The following is a 15,030-nucleotide window of genomic DNA, read 5'->3' on the forward strand; positions in this document are numbered from 1 at the left end:
AGCTGAACACTTTGCTTCTATTAGCTTTCAACAAAAACCAGCAACCTCATTACTCAGTGAGACAGAATTATTGGTCATTATCACAATTTTTAGAAGGGCAAGCTTTATAGCCCTATTGTGAAGATTTTTATCCTTTGCAAATGCTGACAACTGGGAATTACAGCTTATCAAATTCTCTTCATTTTCCTTGATGTAGTGTTCTCTCGGAAATCAGTAGGAGCTTTTCTTACTCATTTCCAAGAAGCAGGACAGAATTACTAATCCTTAAAGTTTTCAAATTGTTGAATTTAAGATTCCTTTTTTTCTCACTTTTCCAATATGAACCATTAAATTTCTCATATCAGCATTTCATGCCCAGAAAACACTCAAGTTGGGCAGAAACCTGTGTAGGATGCAGTGTTACATGATGAGTGAGGTAAAGCATCTGAGGGAGCTTAGACTGAAGCCTAACAGATTTTGCAGGGGTAAACTTCAAAATTATTACTGGAAGTAATAATTCTGATTTTCTTCCTTCCTCCTGAGATTTTAGAACTTTCCTGAGAGAATTTGAAATTTGGGGGCCAAGTCTATCCAAAAAGCCCTTACAGGTGCAGTCTTCTGGGGACTGTAGTAAATCTTTTGATGCCCAAGGATAGAAAATTAAAAAAGAAACAAACAATTGGGGATTTGAGAAATTTAAAAAAAACCTCAGAGAAACAAAGGAAGACAGAAAATTTGGGTTGGGAACAGTGCAAACAGTCAAACCTCAAGAAGGAAAGGCAGGAAAAGGAATGTGAAGTGAGAAGCTGGACCATCATAGACAATAGTCCAAAGAGATTTTCCTGCAATAATAATAATAATAACAATAACAATAACAATAACAATAACAATAACAATAACAATAATAATAATAATAATAATAATAATAATAATAATAATAATAATAATAATAATAATAATTTTATTTGTATACCGCCCTTCTCCCGAAGGACTCAGGGCAGTGAACAGGGCAATACATGTTAAAAGACAAGAATACAAAAATTAAAAGAGATTAAACAAGATGCCCAAGAACTATAACAATAAGTTAAATACATAAAAAGCAATAAAAACCCAAACCCATCGCCCATCAGGCCAGGCCAGCTTGTTCAAACAGGTAAGTCTTTAGGTCACGCCGGAAGGAGCGAAGGTCGGGAGCCATCCGCCAGTAGGGGTGGGAAGAAGACATTTGCATAGTCATTTGAAACAAATCACAGAAATATTTTGTCAAAGCTCTCTATTGATTTTTTTAAGAGCCAATTGGATAATATTTATATTCAGCACTCCCTCCCTTAATTCTACCCAGAGTAACTGTACTGAGCAAACTGTATACAAAATTGCTGCAAGAATATAAACTCACACCCAGGATGATGTTACCAATCTTGCAGAAGGAACCAAATGAAGCTTTTACTGTCGCCTAGAAATAATCATGCTTTTCAAACGTTTTGAGAAGTGTTCATAACCAGGGCAACCTTGCGATATGCCAGAATCCTCAAGCAATTTCTGGATGGCACCAGCTGAAGAAGTAGATGGGGATTTAATGTTAAAGGTTCTAAAAAAAGTAAATCCTCTTTGAAAGCCTGGCATATTGGGATTGATTTAAAGTTAAAGTCAGCTGTCACATTTACATCCCTACTGGCCAAAGGAAACGGAAGCCCTCTATACATAATATATCCATGGATATAAAAATGAGTTATAGTTATACCTATGTTCTTGCCCACAAATGCAGGTATGTGAGCAGTTGCACAACTTCACACTGATTATCAACAAGGTAAAGATTTATATTAGGATATAAGAATGAATGAACTTAAGATATAATTCATCGGGAATTTTCTTGTGAAAGTTCAACAAAATGAATAGGAACAGGATAAGCAACTTTAACGTTCCACCTAGACCTCTTGTGCTAATTTCCCTTTATATAATTGCTTGTGACCTTTTTTTTTCTCCAACTCTTCAATCCTCTTCTGTCTGCACATATTTTGTAATATAGGTAGTCTTCAACTTACAATGACACTTCATTTACAACGGCACTGAAAAAAGTGACTTATGACTGTTTTTCATACTTACGATCATTGCAGCATCCACATGGTCACATGATTGAAATTCAGATGCTTGGCAATTGGTTCATATTTATGATGGTTGCAATATTCTGGGGTCATGTGATCAGCTTTTGTGACCTTCTGACAAGCAAAGTCAATGGGGAAGCCATATTCACTTAACAACCATGTTACTAACCTAACAAATAGAATGATTCACTTAACAACTGTAGCAAGAAAAGTCATAAAATGGGGCAAACTCAATAAATGTTTCACTTAGCAACATAAAGTTTGAGGTCAATTATGTCGTAACTCAAGGACTACCTGTATTAAATGTTTCTGTCCATTTTATTCCATTTGCTCAGTGCCTCTAAAACATAGGTCCTTCAAAACCCACCTCTTCTTTGAGAAGTGAAATGTCTTCAAAAGAAACATAAGAAAGTCCAGTTGCCTCCTGAAAAAAGCACCTTTGGGACAACCATACCTGGATGACTGAGACTATCCATACAGCCCTGAGACTCTTTGTAGCCTTTGTTTGGCCTTTCAGTCTCTGCTGGGGACAACATCGATTGTGGGCAGCTGCCCCTCATGATGAATCCATTATATTGCAGCTGATATTCTTATTGAAATCCTGGCCAGTCCTAAATGGACTATGATTTGCCAGGTTGGCCATTACTTCATTCTGGGCATGAAAAACAATGCAATAGAAGTGTTCCCATTCTAGACTATTTTTTCCATCCAACATAAAAACTCCAACGTCAAAGTAGCAATAGCACTGTTATTAATCCTTTCCTCTCAGTTATCTTCCCTTCAAAGAGATATAATTGCAGTCCATCTCATTTATTTCTGGGATCTTTACCCAGCACCACTTATCTCTGTATCATCTCATCTCTCAAGATAGGAGCTCCTGTCCAAAAGGCATACCTCCACTACTAAACTACCTGGACTTAACTGACTGGGACCAATGTTCCTTTTTGGTGTTCCCACAAAATAGAAAACAATCCATTTACCCAATTAGAGTGCACATTTTGTTCCAAAAACATTCTGTCCAAAGATAATTTGTTAGTCCTCAGAAAAATTTCTCAATACAGCTTGAACTCTGCCACAGAGTCTTCCTCCCTCTAAAAAGATGCAAACAACTGGTTTTGCTTGCTGGTTCTAAAGAGAAATAAAAGTGATCTCCTCATGCTCATTTTTCTTCTCCCAAAACTTCAGCTTTATGAGAACATGGCCTATTTAATTTTCACAAAGATCTTTTAAGTTTCTACTGCATTCTTAAAGTATCATTCCATCTGCATCTCATTATTTATAATGACTTGTGCTGACGAATCTATTGAAGTGCCCTACCTGTTTTATAATCTGCTTTAATGCACATTTGGTCTAGTAATATTAAAACAAAAGAAAGAGATGATTTTAACATTGCAGTGGCTACTGCTTAAATATGATTGGCATGTCATGTAAATTGTGAATGAAGGGAAAAAAGTAATGTAAATACCTTTGATTGATAAAGTTATAATGCTGGTAAGGAAGCAAGGAGAAACTCTTCATATGTTCAGGGTGTTGAAAGAAAAATCTTCTTCAAGGTCCAGTTCAAGCCAGGAATAAATAAAAATGGAGGTTGCTTAAGGAAGAAGGTTCCAGTTTGTTGAGTTGCCAGAAACTTCAGTGACACAGCATGTTTCTGTGGTAGCTGACAAAATGGAGCTGGGAGTGGGTGGGTTTTTATACCTTTTTGGAGTTTTATATTTGGATTTGTTCCTGTTTGAGGTTGTTCCACTCTTGTGCAATGAACTTTGACCTGAGGTTCAGGGTGCCCTTTTGGTATTCTAATTATGGTAGGTTAATCCTATTAGGTCCTAAAGGTCATGTCCTGCTTCTCTGGGGCTGTGGCTGAAGGCATTTTGCTTATGAATAGGTGGCCCAGACTTTCTGAATAGCATTATCAAATCTGCATTTCTGCTTGGGGAGCCTGAGTTCTTTCTGCCTCTCCTAAGATTTCTCTATTATTCCTTTGGGGAAATATAATATTCTGCCTTTTTTAATATTCCTCAAAATATTTCCTTCTCCAGGAGGGTGGGTGGGTGCTAACTTCCAATAAGGGCATGATAGCATCAATGTTGATTCAAGAATCAAACAATCAATTTTATAACTAAAATCATTTTCATGTCATAAAGTATGGGCTTGGATTTTTAAGTTTGTTATAAAGACATGTGAATCAGTCTTATTTTCAATCCTTCTCATCTTCCTGTAGATATAACCAAAAGCTTGTTTTGCCTTGATTTTTTTATTAATCTCCAAGTTCAATTTTTTTATAAAATATTGCTTTCATCTTATTTTGAAATATTTTCATCTGAAAGCTGTAATTTAATATTTGTGAAGTGATAAAAACAAAGAACAAGTATGTTCTGAGCCATACTTTTCTCCTGGAAGGGCAGATGAAGTCAGTTCATAACCATATTTTCAAATACTGGATTTCCCAAATAATCTGCTTATGCAGGAAAAGAGAATGAAAAACTAGATCTTTATTTTTCCAAAGTTACAGAATTAGATATCCATAATGTGCTGCTAGTTATCCCAAGAACATCCTCTGTGAGCTGTTGCTCTGGATTTAGAAATGTGGGAAATAGAGCATAATGACTGGGTCACAGTGCAGCCCAAACACTGACAGGCTGAAAACAAATGATGTTTTCTATTCATGCTTTCATTGTACATTACCAAAGAAAGTTGTCCAACAGCTCACCGTGATAAGATTGGGAAATTAAATAAGAGGGGATCAGAGAAAGAAAAGCCTGGAAGCACAGCATATTGACACATACAATTTGTGTGGCTCATAATAAGAAGTCTGAAAAAAAAGATATTTGGTTGAATGATGAGGTAAAATAGTCTATGGAAATGATTGAAAGAAGCTAAACAGGTGAAAGGCTACAAGGGAATTAACAACCCTAGTTTTTTGGGTTGTAAAGATGAGAGGGGAGAGATGTACTTTCAGATTTGCAAGATTCTGTTAATGTAACCTTTATAATGAAGATAGGCCTAGTATTTCAAGTCTGAGCAACAAGGAGCCTCTGGAAGAATGATGATACTAATAATATAAATAATAAAAGTGATGTTCTGATATTAAACTGAAGTCAAGGAATACTGGATGAGGTATTTTATTTTGTATTTAATACATTTTTATTGAATTATAGAGTAAAATACAAAATACAAAGCAAATAGTAGGACACAATGGAGAGGAAACAGGGAAAGGAAAGTGAGAGAGAGATAGGAAAAAGAGGGGGGGGAAAGACATTGACTTCCTCTGTTGCAGTAGAATAAAGCATTAACATCGAAGCTCAACTTTTTACTTTTTCATAATAGTATAAACTAGCCATTTTTGTAACAACAAATCAATCTAATCAGTAAAATCCAAAATCCAAGAGCCTTGGTGGAGCAGTGGGCTAAAGCCTCCTTAAGTAACACCAGCTGCCTGCAATTAGTGCAGGTTCGCATCCCACCAGGCTCAAGGTTGACTCAGCCTTCCATCCTTCCGAGGTAGGTAAAATGAGGACCCAGATTGTTGGGGGCAGTTAAGCTGACTTTGTAATAATGCCGCTTGGGGGTGTGTGTGTGAAAGCCCTAATAAGCAGGCATATACATAGAATGAAGGCTACTGCTAAGCTTGTAAGCCGCCCTGGGTCTTCGGAGAAGGGCGGGATATAAATAGAATGAAAATAAAAAATAAAAATCAAGGTTTCATTTTTTCCACCTCAAGCATAAAGTCCAGGAGAGGTTTCCATGTAGAAACAAAAGTACTTATATTATTTTCTTTAATCAAAACAGTCAGTTTAGCCATCTCTGCCAACTCCATCAAAGTTAGCCATTTGTCCATAGTGGGAATCGAAATGTCCTTCTATTTTTTTGCGTATAGTAGTGTTGCTGCCGTCAACATATACAAGATCAAATGGATGAAGTATTTTAGAGATGTGTATGGGAATTGAAAAAAAATGCTATAAATGTCTGATGAAAAAATTGGTGAAAGCGAAGCCACAAATGCTATCAGAAAATTGAAAAATCGTAAAGCTATAGTTGTAGGTGATGAAACTGGAACAATGTTAAAATAAGTATGTGGTTTGTTTATGGACTGACCATGTGACTCATTTAATGAGTATGTGAAGTGACTGAATCAATGCTTGATGCTTCAAAAAAATCATTGTTCTCCTATACAAAGGGAAAGGTAGCAAAAGTGAATACAAAAATCAGCAGGGATTCATTTACTAAGTTTGTCTTTTTTAAAAAAGATGTTTGACAGAAATAAGAGTGAAATGACACCAAGGCTCGACAGAGAATACAGTAAAATTTAGTAAAATTAAAGCAATAAAGTTTTATGCTAAGCAAGCAATGTGCAGAGCAGATTTGTGCTCATCTGCAAGATACTGGAATGTGTGTGAATGTGAGAAAGGAAGTTTATTATGTGTTTATTGGTTTAAGAAAACACATGACAAAGTGAATACATTAGTATTATGGACTATGTGGGATGAATATGGAGTTGAGGGTTGGTTCATTTTTCTGAATGACATCCCAACTTAAATTCCAATATTATAAAAGAGAGGAAAAAAGCAGTTTGTCTTTGCTTTCTCTGTATATATTACATCCCCAGGTAAAATGCCAGATTAACCTATCTGACATGATCCAGAATGTTAACAGCCTGTTTTTCCCTTCCATAACTTGAAATAAGCTGCAATCATTCACTGCCTGTAAGAAATACATACAGTTTGTGTCAAAATATATCATAACCAGCTGAATCAGAAAAGAGTAGTTATCACTGCAAACTCTATATGCATTATTTATCAATTGAAGCCTCTGCAGTAGGAATACAATTTATTTTCTCTCTTCAATCCACCACAATTTCAGCCTTCTTCCTCTTTATGCTGCTGCTTCAATAGATGAAAGAACAATTTACCATACTTTGGGGAAGAGACATTATTCCTGCAGCATTTATGGTTCCTTGGAGCAAAGTGACGCTTGTGTCCAAAAGGAGCACATGAGAGTGGATGCCTTTTGTAAAAACTCCGAACCCCAGAAAGCCTAATATTTCTCCTGCCCTGAACAGCTGTGGAAGCAGCAGCCCAAAGCTGCCAGTATAAAATAAACAAAGAGACAATATTTGGCATCTTTTTAAAAACATAGCAATCATAGCCTAGCATCTGTTTTAAAGCATAGCAGCTATACTCTATATTTCAATATATGAAAGAAATGTCTGCTGGGTTAAAAAAAAACATAGCGGCCTCTACTGTGTGATTAAAATTCTGCTCATTTTTGCAATGCATATAAAAGAATTGGCCCTCCAGCCAAGGCTTTGGCTGAGATGAATACTGGGGGGGTTGGCAGATCTCCAGTTTTGCCATCTTTTTATCTTCTTTTATGGCTATATTATTTTTATTCTTGTATAGTTTTTCATATTTAATGTGAACTGTCCAGAAAACCTGGAGTTGGATAGGGTACAAATTGAATAAACTAAATTAATTAATTAATGTTTTTTTTAAAAAAAAAAAAGGCAGGGCTTCAGCCGCACCATCATACCCAATATCTTGACTTTTTCTTATCACATCCTGCTGATATCTATCAAATGAGTATACTTTATTTTCAATACAAAAATCACCTCTTCATGGGCTAGAAGGCAAACTGCATAAGCAGGTGCTTCCAACATAGCTGACATTGCCAAGAAATGTCCATCTTTCTTGTTCAAGGACTGTCATTTGTAGAATTTTTAATCTTATCATCTACTTATCATCATTTGAGATCTATTTCTGTCAGCCCAGAGAGTACCTTAATTTCACTGTAATTTGTCAGCATTTCTTTAGGAAATTATTACTGTTTGTTTCTCTTGCTCTTGATATGATAATTTAACATAGCAGGTCTTCTGCTATAGAGTTGATATAGCCTCATAATTACATGAGCCCTGACTGGAGACAGTTTCACATAAATATCTCATTTAAGAAGAATAAATGGTAGCATTCGGGGTGGAGAGAGAATGATCAGAGCAGGAGAAAACAATGGCTCCCACAAGATTATGCATCTTAAAATATAAATTGGGAAATATGCAGTTCTGCCCAATATCTAGCACCTAAATGAAGAAAAAGACATATGCTCCCAGTAAAGCAATGTTTCTCTTGGCAATTTTAAGATGTGGGGACTTCCCAGAATTCCCAGAATTTTCCAGTCAGCATACTAGCTGGGGAATTCTGAGGGTTGACATTTCCACATCTAAAAAGTTTCCAAGGTTGAGAAACACTTCACTAGAGGAACTGCTGAAAGCAATTTATACTGATAATTTAAACATAAAATCCTGCCATTAACTATCAGATCCTTGGTCCTTCTAATTCTACTATTTTTAACAGATGAGATCATTGGGGAGGGAGGTTGAATTCAGAACTTTGCATCCACAAACATGCGCTTTATCCCTTCCTTCCTTCCGCCCTTCCTTCTTTCCTTACTGCGTGCAAATACTGACCTCTAACTTCTGCCTACAACATGACTTTGACCTCTAAGGAACATCTTCACACCACAGACTAAACACCTAGATTGCTGATAGCTATATTAAAGGGAGAAAATGGTCTTTGAATAGCCTTAGTATTAGCCTGCCTCACACCTTCCGCTCTGGCAAGTCCACAGCCAGTGACCAAATCAGGAGTGGCTGGAGTGCCAAACCTGCCTGCACAGGTACTTTTACATTGCCTTTCCCCATTGGAAGCTATAAGGTTTTCACAATCAAATGGGAAATCAAATTTTCCACAGTACTAAATGCCACTCAAACATATCTTCAGCTCTCTGTTCTACTTTCAATTATTCCTCTTGATATGATCTCTCTCAGTCGCTCACTTTGTAGCTTACCCAGAAAGAAAATATGATTAAAACATGGAAAAATAGAATGGAATGAGGTTCTTCTATCCTTGCAGAGAGAAGTTAGAGCAGAGAGTTCCCTCACAGGATCTCGGTTCATTACCTCTGTGCTAAGAGGCAGCAAAAACTCATCATTTAACGGAACACACAATCTCTTCTTCAGAGACTTTTTTTTAATTCTATAATTTCCTAAGAACTTGAAGGAAGGTTTTAGGGCAGTTGTGAATGTTTGCAAAGATCTTAATTACAGGTAGTCCTCAACTTACAACCATTCATTTAGTGACCATTCAAAGTTCAATAGCACTGAAAAATGTGACTTACGACCATTTCTCACACTTAGGACCATCTTAGCATCTCCATGGTCATGTGATCAAAATTTGGGTGGTTGGCAATTGGCATATATTAAGGACAGTTGCAGCATCCTGGGGTCATATAATCACCATTTGCGACCTTCCCAGTTGGTTTCCGACAAGATTCTATAAGGGAAGCCACTTAATGACCATATGGTTCACTTAACAACTGCAGTGATTTGCTTAACAACCATGGCAAAAAAAGGTTGTAAAATTAGGGCTTGACTCACTTAGCATCTTGCTTAGCAATGGAAATTCCAGCCTCAATTGTGGTTATAAGTCAAGGACTCCCTGTATATGTTTCCATATTTTGAGATTGAGAACAAATTCTAGAATTTCCTTGAACTTTTTTAAAATAAAAAATTCTGATTGTATATTATTCTGAATATATTATGTAAAACTATAAAACCAACTGAGATGGCTGATGCTATTGATTTCAACCTGACTTTGATGCCACACTAGTTAACTCAATTGGACAATATTGAGGGCAATCAAATGTTTAGGCTAATTATTACTGACAAAGATTTCCAGAAGCTTTCTGAACAGAAAAAACTATAAAATGATTGGCAACTGAAATTTAATTTAGGCAACAACACAAAATCTCTACCCATGCTATTAAATTACTTAAGGGAACAAGACAGTGGAAAATCTATACAAATTTAACTCTTACAAACTGAATATTATTTCCCTGAGAAGAGAAACTTGCAGAAATAGCTTTTAGTTTAAAAATGCAGTTCCAGCAAAAATTTGCTAGTTTAGGATGAATCCCTGTCAGTGTAAAGACCCGCCTCTGTTTCTCTGCCAAGAAAACAGAACTCTTGAAACTTTCATCATTTCAAAAGGAACTTTTATTGGCAGGTACAGATAGCAGGAAAGTTAGGCAGGATCTGAGGGCTTCCCACCCAAATTAATAGGTAAAACCCACAAAATAATAATCCCACCCCAACTGTCCATCTGGTCAGTTCAAATAGGCCAATCCATAGGTAACATCGAGCTGTGGGAAACGAACCAATAAGGCAACTCTCTCAAAGTTGTTATGTCTTCGCCGTTTCCTCCCTCTGCACTGAGATAATGTAGATGGCCCCGAGGTATTCCTTTCACATCCCGAAAAGGATACATCAAAGCAGATAGAGGAAGTGTTCTACATGCACTACAAAGCCCCCTGGTCTCCCCCTTCCCCCCATAGGATAATGCCAGAACTTGAACAGCTAAAACACAGAGAATATAAGGAATTAATAATTGAGGATTCTGACAGTCAGTTTTCAAGCTACTTAAAAATATGGGACCAAAGGATTATATGCCAATAGAAGAGTAAAGGTGGGGTGAAAAAAAGGCAAGGAAAAGTTCACATCATAGCTGAACTACAGTCAGGTTATGGATAAGCCTACAGTGTCAATATAACATTAGACCAGACCAAAAGTTAGAATTTCAAACATTTTACAGTTAATTCAAAAAGAGCTCTCATCCTTTTTCTGCATGGGGAAGGGGCAGTTTGATTAAGCACAGAGTCAGCCAACCTACTATGTGCTCAATGCTCAGCAATTTTATTTATTTAAGATTATATTTTAATTATCCCTGGTCAAGTCCTGGATGCCAGTCATAGTACAAATTAAACTTAGCAATATACTAGAAAAAATTTTTTATGACAACTGGCTGACATGTAGAAATTACTGTAAACAGAACTTTTTTTGTTTTTTACTGAGATTTATTTTTTTTAATTCCATTTATATCCCACCCTTCTCCGAGGACTCAGGGCGGCTTACAAGCTTAGCAGTAGCCTTCATTCTATGTATATGCCTGCTTATCAGGGCTTTCACACACACCCCAAGCGGCATTATTACAAAGTCAGCTTAATTGCCCCCAACAATCTGGGTCCTCATTTTACCTACCTCGGAAGGATGGAAGGCTGAGTCAACCTTGAGCCTGGTGGGATGTGAACCTGCACTAATTGCAGGCAGCTGGTGTTACTTAAGGAGGCATTAGCCCACTGCTCCACCAAGATGAAGTATAAAAGTATAAAAATTCTGTAGGATGAATATTCAACTGCTAAATTTCTGTGACTGAAGCTTCTACAGCAAAAAGTTGACATTAACAGGAAGTCTTCAGTATTAAGAGCTAGAAATACAGAAAAGAGAGGTGTATTCAATGAACACTGAGATCCTAATAGCTTTCAACTTAAATATCTGCGCCTGTATCAGTCTCAGATAGTTGCATAAATCTATAAATAAAAAATTCAGAAAACAAATTGGTAAAGTTTGGATTAATGGAGAATTTTGTTCTGCCGAAGCACAGACAATCCAACTGCTTATTGTTATTAGGCTAACACAATGAATGTTTTTTTCAGTGGCTACTCTGAGAGAAGAAAGCTCTCATGGGAGAGACAAAATTAGAAAGTTTTTCATATCTGATTGATGTGAATGGATATTTTTCTTCTCTCCTTTTTTAAAACTAACATTTGATGTTCCTGCTGTGACAACTGATGGAAATTGCAGCCATTTTTACTTTGCTTTTAACATGCTTTTTCTTCTGTGCAGAAATTAGGTGTTGAAGGGGGAAATGGAGTGAATGCTTGAGCTCAGCTAGCCATAATAACAATGCAGCTCCATGGGAACTCAAGGACACAAACCGATAACGTTTTGGCAGGCTGAGGAGCTGGGGAGAGAGCCCGCGCTCTGGGCTAATTGGAGAATGTGTTTTATGACTGCTTTATGGGAGTGGGACTTGAAACTTGTTACTTTGTATCTGGGGGAAGGGAATCTAGTTTTGGGTTCAACTATGTAGTGCCGATACTTCGTTTCCTGGATAAAATGTTCTTTAAGGAAGAATTCTTGCCTTGAAGTTCTTCAGTGGGTTTCATCTATCGGAACCATGACAACTAACTCCAATAGTATCAAGCTGTCCAGTCTCTGTGTCAGAGTTGAATCAAATGATTTATATCAACAATTTTCCAGCTATAATAAATGATAGAAAATAAAGTTATAAAACATAAATGGAGATTGTTTCCAAATAAAATCTAGCATGACTGACAGAGAAATTAGAAAAATTATTAATGTTTTCATACAGTTGAAATGTTGAAACAGATGAATACAGTCCTGTGAGAACATGCATGTGCAATGAAATTGAAAGGATCATCACACATGCTGTTGTAGGATCCCTAGTAGATAACAAGCCAATTTGTCTAAATTAGGGCTGCCAGATTTCGACTACAAAAATCTGATAGTAATAAAAAGTAAGCATTTTCTACCACTCCTTGCTTTCATCTAGTGTCATTTGGAGTTTTGCAGATCAAATCTGGCGGCCTGAATTAAATATTTCTGGTGAAGATGAAATTGTAATTTCCTAAAGGAAACTCCTTCTTGCTGATTATGTCTCACATCTGGGACCTTCTCCCTAAATTTTCTTGCTTTAACTCAAATTGTAATTCTAAGTTGCATTCTTTTCAGAATCTTTCAGAGGATTCATACTTTCATTTCCACCTTTAAAATTCCCACTCTCATTTCAATCTTTAAAACTCAGGGATGGGGAGAGAGACAACTGCCAAATTCATTGTGGATTTTATGGAGTTGGAGTGTTAAAATGGGAGTTGGAGACTTCGCATTCTTATTCCCACCCTAATTTTGAAGAATAAATGAAATGAAAAATTACATTGTTTAACAAAAGGAAGAGATGAATCAATTGATAACTGAGGAAGAATTTTTTTCAGCAATTAAACAATTGAAAGTGGGTAAGGCGCCAGGTACGGATGGATTGACTGCTGTGTATTATAAAAATTTACAGTTAGAGATGGTAAAGCCATTAAGGGAATTGTTTCAGACAATTCAAATGGGAGGAGGGGTGCCCCCGTCCTGGAAAACTGCTTTTATTTCTCTGATTCCGAAGGAAGACCAGGATGTCACACAAGCAAAAAATTATAGGCCAATATCACTTTTGAATACGGACTACAAGATATTTGCTAAGGTTTTAGCTAATAGATTAATGAGGGTATTGCAACAAGTAATTCATGGTGACCAAACTGGGTTTATAAGTGGTAGACAAATGAAGAACAATGTGCGGCATATAGTTGATTTGTTGGAATTTTTGGAAAGAAACAATCAGATCCCTGCAGCGTTGATCTTCTTGGATGCTGAAAAAGCCTTTGATCAATTGGATTGGCAATTTTTGTTGAAAGTATTAGATAAAATGAATTTTGGAGATAAATTTTTACAACCAATTAGGGCACTATATCAAAAGCAAACAGCCTGTATAATAGTTAATAATAGTCTGACGGAAGTATGTAACATTGAAAAGGGCACAAGGCAGGGGTGCCCGTTGTCACCTTTACTATTTGTTTTAACATTGGAGATATTATTGATTAAAATACGGGACTCGGGAAAAATTAGGGGAATTGAAATAAGAGATCAGGATTACAGACTGAGGGCGTTTGCAGATGATCTGGTTGTTACGGTAACTCAGCCTGAAGATTCAGTTGTAGAACTGATGGAGATAATAATGCAATATGGGAAAGTTTCTGGATTCAAGGTTAACATACAAAAAACTAAAATGTTGTCTAAGAATATGACAGTATCACAAAAGGCTGTTTTAGAAGAGCTAACGGGATTTGAAATTGTTAAAAGGGTTAAATATTTGGGGATATATTTGTCACCCTCAAATGTAAAGCTATATAAAAATAATTATGAAAAGTTATGGGGAAAAGTTCAAAAAGAATTGGATAGCTGGAAAAAACTACAATTATCTTTATTGGGAAGAATTGCAGCAGTGAAAATGAATGTTTTGCCGAAATTTTTATTTTTATTTCAAATGATACCTATTCTTAAAAAGGATTCAAACTTGGAGGAATGGCAAAAGGGTATTAATAAATTTGTCTGGGCAGGGAAAAGGCCACGAGTTAAATTTAAGATTATGCAGGATACGTGTGAGAGAGGTGGTCTTAAAATGCCTAATCTTAAACTATACTATGAAGCTGCTGCTTTGTCAGCGATAAGTGATTGGATTAATTTAACACAAGTGAGATTATTAAATCTTGAAGGCCATGATTTGTTATTTGGTTGGCATGCATATTTATTGTATGATAAGAAGGTGGATAATGTGTTCAAGGTACATATTTTAAGACATGCTCTGTTGCGAGTTTGGAAAAAGTATAGACATAAGTTAAATTATAAGATACCTATATGGGCAATACCGAAGCACGCAATAGAAAATATAAGTGACTACATATAATTTCCTTATTTGTAGTCACATCATGTTTAAACCCTTATAAATTTTTTATTTTTTTAATTTTTCGATTTTAAATTTTTTTTCATTTTTTCATTTTCTAAAATAGAAAATATATAACCCTGGCAAATAGATCACAAACAAAATTACCTTCAAATTGTTTCCTGTTCAATCTTATTTTATAAAGATATAATGCAATATTAGATTTGAGATTGCTAGATGACATTTTAGATGTAGTCAGAAAAAAAGAGTTAATAGTGGTGGTTTTGCTGGATACAGAAAAGTCCTTTGATGTGGTACAGTTGAAATGTTCAGAGTAAACTTTGGCCAAACATGAAATTTTCAACTATAGTACCATTAATTGGAGTAAAATATGCCTCTCTAATCCTTCATTGGCCTTATAGCCCATGGAATTGTCTCTTCACCTATTACAATGTCTTGTGGAACTTGCCAAGGATTCTCTTTATCTTCTCTTGTATTTAATTTTATATTGGAACCATTAGCTTGTTTTATTAAGAAATCCAAGTCTGAGTATAAAA

This window comes from Vipera ursinii, assembly GCF_947247035.1.
Source record: "Vipera ursinii genome assembly, chromosome: 3".
NCBI classification, from domain to species: domain Eukaryota; kingdom Metazoa; phylum Chordata; class Lepidosauria; order Squamata; family Viperidae; genus Vipera; species Vipera ursinii.